At 31.6% G+C, this 12883-nt stretch overlaps 1 non-coding gene across 1 annotated transcript; it reads right to left on the bottom strand.

Annotated features, from left to right (window-relative positions):
* Nucleotides 1-2102: 2102 nt before the first annotated feature.
* On the bottom strand, nucleotides 2103-2209 carry LOC139873992 (small nucleolar RNA R71). Its single transcript, XR_011767698.1, has one exon. It is a non-coding gene; the product is annotated as a small nucleolar RNA R71 (small nucleolar RNA).
* Nucleotides 2210-12883: the final 10674 nt, after the last annotated feature.

Raw genomic sequence — 12883 nt, forward strand, 5'->3', positions numbered from 1 at the left:
AACCGGTCATTAAACGGTAAAACCCCCATTTTATAATAATACTACTACTTATTTATATATATATTTTTACAAATAAACTTAATAATATAGCGTTAACTTCACCAGCTCCCTGTGGAACGAACCGGACTTACTAAAAACTACACTACTCTACGATTAGGTACACTGCCTATAAGTGTTGTAGCAAGGTTTAGGTATATCCACTCGATAAATAAATAAATAAAACTTGTGTAATATTTCGTCGCATTTTGTAGTAAAAAAATAATACTATTTCGTACACCCCGCTGCACACATCAAGTTTTTGGCGCCGCTGCCGGGGAGCGCTAAAACGCTATATTTTTAATTATAATAATATTGAAATAAAATATAATAATATAATAATATTGAAATAGAATATAATAATATAATAATATTGAAATAGAATATAATAATATAATAATATTTTAGAATCAAAATTTGATACGTAAATTTTAAAAAAGTCGTATTTATTAAATACTTTAGCGGTATATTATGTAACTTATAATTAATAATTTCTATAATGTCGCTTTCATATGAATAGTAAATTAATTAATTTCTTTTCATTTACTATTCATGAATAGTAAATGAGTTAAAAAAAAATTTGTGTAAAAAAAATGTTTTTTTTTAAAGAAAAAAAAATTCGTTTTTTATAAAAAAAAAAAAAAATTGTAAAAAAAAAAAACGTTTTTTTTAAGAAAAAAAAATTCGTTTTTAAAAAAAAAAAAAAATTGTAAAAAAAAAATCGTTTTTTTTTTAAAAAAAAAAAAAATTTTAAAAAAATAATAAATAATAATATATATATTTTTTTTAAGTTTTATTACCTTTAGATTTTTAGATTATAGTCGCAACTTTTAGTATTAAGTTTAGTTTTGCATAGTTATTTTTATTTCTAGAATTTTTAGGTTTGCCGTAAAATCCCTTAAGTGCTTATTCCTTAGACTAAGATTTAGGTGCTTTAGAATTTTGCGACGCCGTTTTTCGCGCTACTTTCTTATTTTTATTTTTCGACGCCTATTTTTCGACCTTTTATTTTTCGACATTTTTCGACGCGCAATCTATTTCTTTCTTATTTCTCGCCATTCTAGTTTTTAGGACTTAGAATTTTTTCTACTTCTTCTCTAAATTTCTTAAAATTACGAAAATTTATTTTAAGTGGTTAAATTGATAGATATCAAAATTTTCTGGTTCGTAGTAATAGTTGGATTTGTACGTGGACCGGGTTATTGGAGCCAAACAGTACTCAATTATATTGAGACCAAACGAATCCTGCCCCTCTGCTGCATCTTTTGGCTATTCGAAACGTGGGCAAAATCATAAAAGTCTATTGATTGGATAACTTATTATAATTTTTCTTTCCTTTTAAAAACTAATAGGATATTCAGTGAATGCACCGAGCAAGATGTTCACCACCTTTTGTACATTCACCACCTGTAACTAGATCAAGACATTTAGCAAATATAACCGCCGTTGATTTTTCTTTAGAATCGTCATCCAGTCGACCAAGTACTTCAGTTCAAATTTCCGATAATCCATTTTTTGAACCCAACCTCACAATTGAGAATCCAGAGAATATTCAGGAACGGTTCGTAGATCCTGAACCACTAAACTTTCCTCCGGAGCCACCAATCATTCAAACAGAGATTGTTGAGGAACGAACCATTAAATCAGAATCATCTAGTGATACCGATTCAACGAATTCAATTATGGAAGTAACGGAACCTCTAAGTATGGAAGATCGAATGAGAGCTAAACGCACGGGCCAAGGTCACGCCATTATTAAGCCAGAAGTAAATGCTCCAGATTATGAAATCAAAGGACAAATCCTACACATGGTAACTAATCAGTGCCAATATAGTGGTGCGCCGAAGGAAGATCCAAACGAACATCTTCGTACGTTTAATAGGATCTGTACACTATTCAAAATCCGAGAAGTTGAGGAAGAACAGATCTATCTCATGTTGTTTCCCTGGACTTTAAAGGGAGAAGCCAAAGATTGGTTAGAATCGTTACCTGAAGGGGCGATTGACACATGGGATGTTTTAGTTGAGAAATTTCTTAAAAGATTCTTTCCGGCATCCAAAGCCGTGAGACTTCAAGGAGAAATTGTTACGTTCACACAAAAGCCAAATGAAACATTATATGAGGCATGGACAAGATTCGGAAAGATGTTGAGAGGATGTCCTCAACACGGTTTAGACACTTATCAAATAGTACAAATATTCTACCAAGGTGTCAACGTTGCTACAAGAAAAGACATCGACATAACAGCTGGTGGTTCCATTATGAAGAAAACCGCAACTGAAGCTTACAAAATTATTGATAACACTGCTTCCCACTCTCATGAGTGGCATCAAGAAAAAGATATCTTTCGATCATCTAAAGCGGCTAGAGCTGATTCTAGCCATGACTTTGATTCCGTTTCCGCAAAAATAGATGCTTTCGAAAGACGAATGGAAAAGATGAATAAAGATATTCACGCAATACGAATCAGTTGTGAGCTATGCGGTGGACCACACTTATTGAAAGATTGTCACATTGAACCAACATTGGAACAACGAGAGAATGTTTCCTATATGAACCAAAGGCCTGGAAATAATTATCAAAATAATTATCAACCGCCAAAGCTAAACTTCAATCGAAATCAAAACATTCTTTACAATCCAAAAGGACCCGAAAATAACTGGTATAACCAACAAGGTCCGAATAACCAACCAACTCAAAACAACACTTTCAATCAACAAATACCTGGCTTATATAAACCACAACAACAAACCGAAGAGAAAAAGTCAAATATGGAAGACGTGGTATTCAAGCTAGTTGAATCTCAAACACAATTTATTGAAACTCAAACCCAAACGAACGAGACATTTGATCAGTCATTAAGAACTCAACAAGCTTCCATTTTGAATCTAGAAAAACACGTAGGTACTCTTGCTAGCATGATGAGTGAGAGGGAACAAGGAAAGCTACCGAGTAATACTGAAGTAAATCCTCGGAATGAGAATGTTAATATGGTTTCAACGAATTCTGAAAAACCAGCACCAGAAGATGGGAAGGTTTTAGATGAGAGTAACAATGAAGAAGTTACACCACCACCACCCGAGTATGTAAAGCCAGTGGTGGAACCATACAAACCACCCATCCCGTTTCCAAGAAAAGGAGTTGAGTATGAGCAAGTGATAGGTAATAAAGATTGTGATACCTCTGGAAAGAAGAAGAAGAAAAAGAATAAGAAAGTGCAAGAAACAAAAGCCGTAAATATAAACCCGGTGAAGACAGTTCCACCAAAACCTCCACCTAGGGTAGGTGATCCGGGTGAATTTATTGTTCCTTGTCTACTTAGTGATTGTGTCATGTATGATGCACTAGCAGATTTAGGTGCAAGTGTAAGTGTTATGCCTATTTCCTTATATAAGAGATTAGGTGTAGGTAAGTTAAGTCCAACAGATATGAGTGTTCAACTCTTTGATCAAACCATTAAACACCCAGTTGGAATTGTTGACAACCTACCCGTTCAAGTAGGCAATTTAACCTTTCTAGTCGAATTCATTGTCATTAACATAGAAGAGGACCCAAACATTCCTCTAATTTTAGGTCGACCATTCTTAGCGTCCACCAAGGCGTTATTTGATGTAGGAAATGGTAGAATGACACTTAGTAGTGGTGACAAATCGATCACCTTTATGATTCGAAAGACTAAATCTCCACCAACCAAAACCGTTGAACCAGCAAAAACGATTGGTAAGAACCATGTTGTTTTACCAACTCCAACGGTAATACTTAGCAATAATGAAACGCCTAAGTGTGGGGAAAATGAAGTAACACCTAATGATGACATGATAACAAAGAACCCCGTTGTTGATACGAAATTAAATGATCCCGTTATTAATAGTTCAATGAAGAAACTTATTAAACGGATTCGCGATGCTAAAACCAAGGGGAACTTTAAATTATGTAACCGGTTAGTATCCAATCTATCACCTAAAGAAAAGGAGAAACTAGTTGAAATTATGGATATTACACAGGAATCCGACCAATGGCTTAAAGAAAAAGTCACGGATATGCAAGTTGATTATGGACCAAGAGAAATTAACGATGAAGTTAATCACAATTTTGACACCACGGCTACCTAAGTGTGAGGAGGTTCAAATATTCTAAAAAGAAAATGCTGTTTGGAGTTAATTGTTCTGTTCTCGTGTAGTTCCGAGAATGAAATCCGATTGGTCTTTTCCGCTAGCAGACACTAAAGAACTAGTTTTCTCCCTCCATTCTGAATTTTTGTTTTGTAGGTTTTTTTTTATGAAATTAATATGCATTTTAATTTAAGTTTTTAAAAACAAAATTTACTTTAATTCATTAAGTTGAAAAAAAGATTTCTAAAATTCGTCGTGAGTTGAAGACTAGGTCATTAAGCCGAAATTACTTTACCCGAGGGCGGGGCGACAAATTTTGTTATCATTATTTTTAATTTTATTGATTTAAAGTATGCCAAAAATATTATACTTTATAAATTTTTGAAAAGTGGGGTTATAAACCAAACTTCAAAAATATATATATATATATATATATATATATATATGTTTGTATTTTATCTTATGTACAAAACAGGGTAAAACAATGCACTTTCAAAGACTGTCATTAAAGTTAAGCAAAAGGTACTAATTTTGACGACAAGACGCAAAACAACAAATATGATATAACAAATGAAGGAATGAACGATGAGGCGCCATCTATCATTCGACGAGCTTTGTAATTACAAACTCGGTATTTTTAATCACTTTTCTACGCTAATCACCCTCATGAATTTAAATTATAGTCTGATTTCATGCAAATGAGGGCATTGCATGATCTTAAGTGTGGGGAAGGGTTATAAATTCTCTCAGGTTTATACTTGGTTTATTTGCCAAATTTTGTGAAAATTTGAAAAATTTTCAATTAAATGAAGTCAAAATCATGTTTATACATATTTATGAACGGTGAAAACTAGGTGATAATACCGAAATTATCGTTACCTCGGAAAGGACATAAATTGAGAAACACCCTAAAACGCTTGAATTCATTTAAAATGAAATAGAAGAAAATAAAAAGGCAAAGAAAGAAACTAAGTGTGGGAAGAATGTACCAAGTTATTCAATTTAAAACATATATCACATATTTTTGTACAAGATTATTGCAGGTACTTTTGCTTTGGACGATACTGATCAGTTTTACCCGATTTACTGTAATACATTTGAAAGAAAGATGGATCTACACGATGAATCAATTCCATCATTAAAAGGAAGTAAAGTCTTCCGAAAAAGACACGCGCTTCTTGATTTAGGTCATGAAGTTGTCGTCCAGACCAGCTGTAGGTTGACGAAAAATCTAGAAAAGTCATCACTAAAATCAGCAGGAAATCCACTGACCTCAGCATCAAACAGGGTCACCAAGTGGTCAGATTTATCCTAACCATGAGAAGGATTTATCTCGTACAATGGGGAGGCACCGTGCAAATTAGCTTGATAAGACTAATGAATCAGATCCCCAAAAAAGGATAATCTCCTTAAAGATTAAAAATCAGCTTTTAAGACTGATAATACTCAATCCTAGAGATTGACCTTAAAGATTGAGAATTCAAACTCATGGAATTCGATGATATCTAAACTCGAGCATGAACGAGAAAATATTTTGATCAAAAATACAAACCGATTTGTTTTCTGAAAAACCATTTTCAATGCGTTCATTACCATTGAACGTAAAATCCTAAGAAATTCACCTGGAATTCATTAGGTCACCTGAATCAAAACGGGTGTCAACCGTAAGAACAGTGGTTGCATAGCATGGTCGGAGACAGGACCTTGTGCCAGACCGAAAAATTATAGGATGATCTTTACTATCGCTCCTACCAAGGATAGTTCTAGCATCCGACACGTTAATAAGACCATAATCATCTGCATGTCACGGGACATTGCCTTAACAATTTCTTGTTCATCGCTTTCCTTTACAACCGGACGGTAGTTTACCGAAAGGTAATATACGGAACAAGTAAACTGGATGTGTGCTTTCCGATACCGGGATAGTAGTGGATTACACGAACCTAAAAGTTTTAGCCAAAATATTGATCCACAAATATATTTTGCAACACCGATGATGGATCAAATCAGAAAACTTATCTAGGGTAAAAGCTAGAATGAATTTTCAAAAGATCAAATGTTTTCATAAAGATCCAATTTCCTTAATGGATCTAAATTTTTATAGTCATGTGGGACTGTAAACCATATCGTTACTACCATTGTTTATACCGCCATATCAAAATCACTGATGTACAAAGTGTGAAGAATAAAGAAGTGATTCTAGTATTTCAAGACTATATTGCTTGAGGACAAGCAACGCTCAAGTGTGGGGATATTGATAAGGCTAAAAAGGAACATATATTTCATAGCATTATCCCCCAAGAAAGACAAGATTTTAGTTGCAATTGTTCCATTTTCAAGTGATATTCGTTTATATTAAATAAGTGCGAAGACAAAAGGCAGATTCGACAAATTGAAGACAAAAAGGTCCAAAAAGCTCAAAAGTACAAGATACAATTAAAAAGGTTCAAATTATTGATGAAGAACATCTAAAAATGACAAGAGTACAAGTTACAAAACGCAAAGTACACGATATAAAATAGTACGCAAGGACGTTCGAAAATCCGGAACCGGGACATGAGTCAACTCTCAACGCTCGACGCAACGGTGTAAAAATTACGAGTCAACTATGCACAAGAATAAAATATAATATTTAAATAATTCATAATAAGAATAATATTAAATAATAAAAAGTTGTTAATTTAGCATAGTTCAGGGGTCGTAAATGAAAATTCAATTTCATATTTTGCCTATAAAAGGCGATGATTATCGATCAATTTAAGAGCATCCCTTTTTCTATCCTAAAAATCTATTATCAATATCAATATCTAAAAATCTCTATCATAATGTTAATGTAATAAGATATAACAATAATCTTAATTTTAATTTTAAATTATGATAATAATAAGATTTATGATAGAGATCGTTTGAGTGTGTAAGTCGAAATTCTGTCCGTGTAACGCTACGCTATTTTTAATCATTGTAAGTTATGTTCAACCTTTTTATATTAATGTCTCGTAGCTAAGTTATTATTATGCTTATTTAAAACGAAGTAATCATGATGTTGGGCTAATTACTAAAATTGGGTAATTGGGCTTTGTACCATAATTAAGGTTTGGGCAAAAGACCGACACTTGTGGAAATTGGACTATTGACTATTAATAGATGGGGGGTATTATCTAATTGAGTGACAACTCATTGGAGTCTGTCGAACCTATCTTCAAATTAATTATCCTAATAATTAATAATGATTATGGTTGTCCTATTTAGTGACGTTCATATGGAATCTATTATAATCATTTAATTAATTATTCGGGTTGGGTAATTGATTATTCAAACTGATCAAGTGGGTAAATTAATATTCATATCTAATTAAAACAGGGGTAGATTACATACAGTGATAACTGGTGTAATTGTTGACAGAAGTGATAACTGCGTCACAGTGTAAATCCTTAATTAGTTGGAATATTTGACTTCGGGTATAAGGGTAATTTGACGAGGACACTCGCACTTTACATTTATGACCGATGGACTATTATGGATAAAAACCAGATAGGTATCAAATAAACCATGACAAAGGACAATTAACCCGAGTAACAATTAATTAAAATCAAAACGTCAAACATCATGATTACGGAAGTTTAAATAAGCATAATCCTTTTATTTCATATTCTATCGCAATTTTATTTATTGTTATTTTATTTATCGTCATTTATTTATTTTACGCACTTTAATTATTGTCATTTATCTTTACGCTTAAAAATATAAAATCGACAAACCGGTCATTAAACGGTAAAAACCCCCCTTTTATAATAATATTACTACTTATATATATATATATATATATTTATATAAATATAGTTTTATAAAAATATAGTACGTAATCACTAGCTCCCTGTGGAACGAACCGGACTTACTAAAAACTACACTACTCTACGATTAGGTACACTGCCTATAGTGTTGTAGCAAGGTTTAGTTATATCCCATCCGTAAATTAATAAAACTTGTGTCATATTTTGTAGTATTTCCTAGTAAAAATAATACTATTTCGTACACCCCGCTGCACACATCACTATCCAAGGATCCTTTGAAGCTAGATCTATATTTCTCATTTCCAGTAGGTTTACCTACTAAAATTAAGGTAGTAATAATGTTCATAACATCATTCAATTCATATATATAAAAGCATCTTATTCGAAAATTTAAACTTGTAATCACTAGAACATAGTTTAGTTAATTCTAAACTTGTTCACAAATAAAGTTAATCCCTCTAACTTGACTTTTAAAATCAACTAAACACATGTTCTATATCTATATGATATGCTAACTTAATGATTTAAAACCTGAAAACACGATGAATACCGTAAAACCGGACATACGCCGTCGTAGTGAAACCGGGGGCTGTTTTGGGTTAGAAAAATAAAAACTATCATAATCTTTAAATTGGAAGTTTATTTTTCGGAAAAATGATATTTCATATGAACATGAAACTATATCCAAAAATCATGGTTAAACTCAAAGTGGAAATATGTTTTTCAGAATGGTCATCAAGATGTCGTTCTTTCGACGGAAATGACTACCTCTTTAGTAAATGACTTGTAACCTGTATTTCCTACTATAAACTTATACTTTTTCTGTTTAGTTTCATAAATTACAGTTCATTATGAAACCTTAGCAACTTGAATCACTCAAAACGGATTTAAAACGAAGAAATTATGAGTAAAACAAAATTGGAAAATTTTACTTGTTGTAGCTACGAAAATTTTACGAAAAATCTACACTAATCATATCCTAGCTAACTTATATTGTATTATACATGTATTCTAACATATATTATGTAATCTTGGGATACCATAGACACGTATACAATGTTTTGACATATCATATCGACCCATCTATATATATTATTTAGAACAACCATAGACACTCTATATGCTGTAATGTTCGAGTTTGCTATACAGGATTGAGGTTGATTCCAAAAATATATATACTTTGAGTTGTGATCTTGCCTGAGATGTGTATACACTGGGTCGTGGATTGATTCAAGAAAATATATATTGATTTATTTCTGTACATCTAACTGTGGATAACTAGTTGTAGGTTACTAACGAGGACTGCTAACTTAACAAACTTAAATCATAAAAACGTAATAAAAAATGTTGTGAATATATTTCAATCATACTTTGAAATATATGTACACATTTGTTATAGGTTTGTGAATCGACCAGTGGCCAAGTCTTATTTCCAACGAAGGAAAAATCTGTGAAAGTGAGTTATAGTCCCATTTTTTACTATCTAATATTTTTGGGATGAGAATACATGTATTTTTATAAATGTTTTACAAAATAGACACAAGTACTTGAAACTACATTCTATGTTGGATTATGAATACCGAATATCGCCCTTTTTAGCTTGGTAACCTAAGAATTAGGGAACAGTACCCCTAATTGACGCGAACCTAAGAATTAGGGAACACTACCCCTAATTGACGCGAATCTTAAAGATAGATCTATGTGCCTAACAAACCCCATCCGAGGTACGGATGCTTTAGTACTTCGAATTTTATATAGACGAGAGGATTATGTTATACAGACGAGAGGATTCTATTTTGGGGATATTCTATATGCATTTTGTTAATGTCGGTTACCAGGTGTTCATCATATGAATGATTTTACCTTAATGCAGACGAGAGGATTCTGCTTGAGGATTATGTTTATAAAATGAAATCTTGTGGTCTATTATTATTACAATTTGATATATATAGATTAAATCTATAACTCACCAACATTTTGTTGACGTTTTAAGCATGTTTATTCTCAGGTGATTATTAAGAGCTTTCGATGTTGCATGCTAAATTAAGGACAAGAATTGGAGTCAGCATGCTTGTATAATATTGTTTAAAAACTGCATTCGAAGACTTAAGTTATTGTGTAATATTATTTTAAACCATTATGTAATGGTCGAGTGAAAACGCTATATTTTAGATTATCATTATTTGATAATCTTCGTAATTTTTTAAACCTTTATCGATAAAATAAAGGTTATGGTTTATTTTAAAAACGAATGCAGTCTTTGAAAAACGTCTCATATATAGGTCAAAACCTCGCAACGAAACTAATTAATATGAAACGTTTATAATTGATATGAACGGGACATTTCATTTAGAAACTAAAATAGTTTCTTTTATGATGTAACACAGATAACGCGAGTTGATAAATGATTTCAGATAAGAATAATTATGAAAATATCTTCAGAAATATGGAGGATATTTATAATGAAAGATACGACGATATCTTAGAATTTCTAATATCAGAGGATGATAAAGAATATTGTCCACAGGGGTTTAGAGTCAGGAGCAAGGTATTCGTTAATGGCTCCAACAGATACTAAATCATTTGGATTCTTTGAAGGCAGGTTTAGTCTTTGTGATTTATCCACAGTCTCCTTCATACTTTGCTCAATCCGTTTCCCAGTTCCAAACCTTCTCTTTTTTTTAGCTTTGCCAACACACTATTCTTTATCATCAAACTTTTTACTGTCAAGGTCATTTATAGTTTTTGCTACTTCATCAGCATTTCGAGAACTATTCCGCAGTTCGGGGTGTTTTTTTTTTCTTCAGAAACTTCACATTCGAAGTGTGTAAGTCCGTTATATGTACACATATAACTATTAGCGTAGACATGCTGCGAGATTTCAAAATACTGATTGCTAATTCCCGATGATTCGTATGGAAATTCTCGTTACAAGGTGCAAATGAATAAATGAAGGGGTTTAAATATAATGATTTCTCAGAAAAATCAAAGATCAGTGGAGTTGTTGGTAAATGTATTGCTAATGTGGTGGAACATAAACGGTTCCCCCGGTAATGATGGTGAAAGGGCCACGTATATAACAAGGTTATAATAAGATGTTTCAAATGGAAAGTCGAAGTTGTCTTGCTGGAGCTGTGACAAAACTGGCTACTTTGAAAAGGAATTGCAAAATTCTTTTTGCTAATAAATGCCAAAGAATCTGACGCAGATACGTGTTTAAACTTTTACTTTGGTTTCAAGAGTTTTTCATGTACATAACTGTGGGTAACATGTGGTTAGATCATCATCTCGATTGTTCATTATTTAAAGTGTCTTCAGGAATTTCGGAGGATTTGAACGCAGATTGTAATCGTTAATATACATATGATGTTCTAACACAATTCTCTGACTGGGGCTTGTTAGTGCCCATGGATCTATCTTTAGGATTCGCGTCAATTAGGGTGTCTGTTCCCTAATTCTTAGATTACCAGACTAGAAAGGGGCATATTCGATTCGATAATTCAACCATATAATGTAGTTTCAATTACTTGTGTCTACTTCGTAAAACATTTATAAAAGCAGCGCATGTATTCTCAATCCAAAAAAATATATATTGCAAAAGCATTTAAAAAGGGAGCAAATGAAACTCACTATCTAATATTTTGTAGTAAAAATATTCACATGACGAAACTGAACAATGCAGGGTTGGCCTCGGATTCACGAACCTATATCAGTTATATATATATTAACACATATAATTGTAATCTAACAAATTTACATATTATTTGTGATATAGTTTTTATTTTTAATGTTTCATTAATATCTTAATTAGATATATTTATTTTTATATACTTTAACTAGATAATTAATATTAATTACAAATATATTAATATAATCATGTCTTATGTCATAAATATACTTTTATGTAGAAAAATCTTTATTTGATACATTAATAATTAATAATACTAATAATAATAATGATAAAGATAATACTAAAAATCATGATAAATCTAATAATAATAATAATGATAATTTTAATAAAAACGTTAATTTTAATAATAATACTTATTTTAATAAGAATGATAAATCTTAAAAATAATGATACTTTCAGTAATAGTAATAATAATAATAATAATAATAATAATGATAATGACAATAATACTAATAAAAATAATAGTTTTAATAAAAGTGAAAATGAAAATTTTGTTTAATCATGACTTAATTATATTCATAACTATATCCGTATATTATTTTAATTGTAAACGTGCATATAATTAATCTTATCGGTTGTAATTATCTTAACTATGATCACAACCATACTTATTTTTATCTTGATATTTCTTAACATAAATTATATTTATTTTTATGTTTGTCATAATCATAATATTAATTAATAGTAATAATAATAATAATACTAGAAACTACCTTTCAAAGCTTTTTCCAAAAAAAAAGAATGCCTTAGTCAAGGCTCGAACCTGAGACCTCTCGCTAACCCACCACACCCCTTAACTATTCGTCTGTTTCTATATATCTGTTCTATATCGTGATCTAAATTCTATAAACCATCAAAACCTCATCATCTACAAATCATGTATCATCTATCATCCTTAAACCCTAATCATAACATGATTATCATATGCTCAAACGTCATCATCATTCTCACATATAACATTAACACTCCTTACATTAGGTAATCATCATCATTATCGTGTAATTACCCATCTTCATCATCGTTTGGTTTAAACAGAATATCATATAGCAACAAAAGAAAACAAACGTTCTATAGGATTTGTGTTGGGCTTCGACAGGTACCAACTGAATTTCGTTAACAGCCCAATACAGTAGCCCTTTTAAATATAAGCAGCCCAAAAGAGAATTGTGTGTGGATGTCTCGACCCAAATCAGAAACGGAATCAGTAAGAAAAATTCGATAGCAGGTAACCAAATTGTTTTCGGTTCTTCATC

Source organism: Rutidosis leptorrhynchoides, chromosome 10 (assembly GCF_046630445.1).
Source record: "Rutidosis leptorrhynchoides isolate AG116_Rl617_1_P2 chromosome 10, CSIRO_AGI_Rlap_v1, whole genome shotgun sequence".
Taxonomy (NCBI): Eukaryota; Viridiplantae; Streptophyta; class Magnoliopsida; order Asterales; family Asteraceae; genus Rutidosis; species Rutidosis leptorrhynchoides.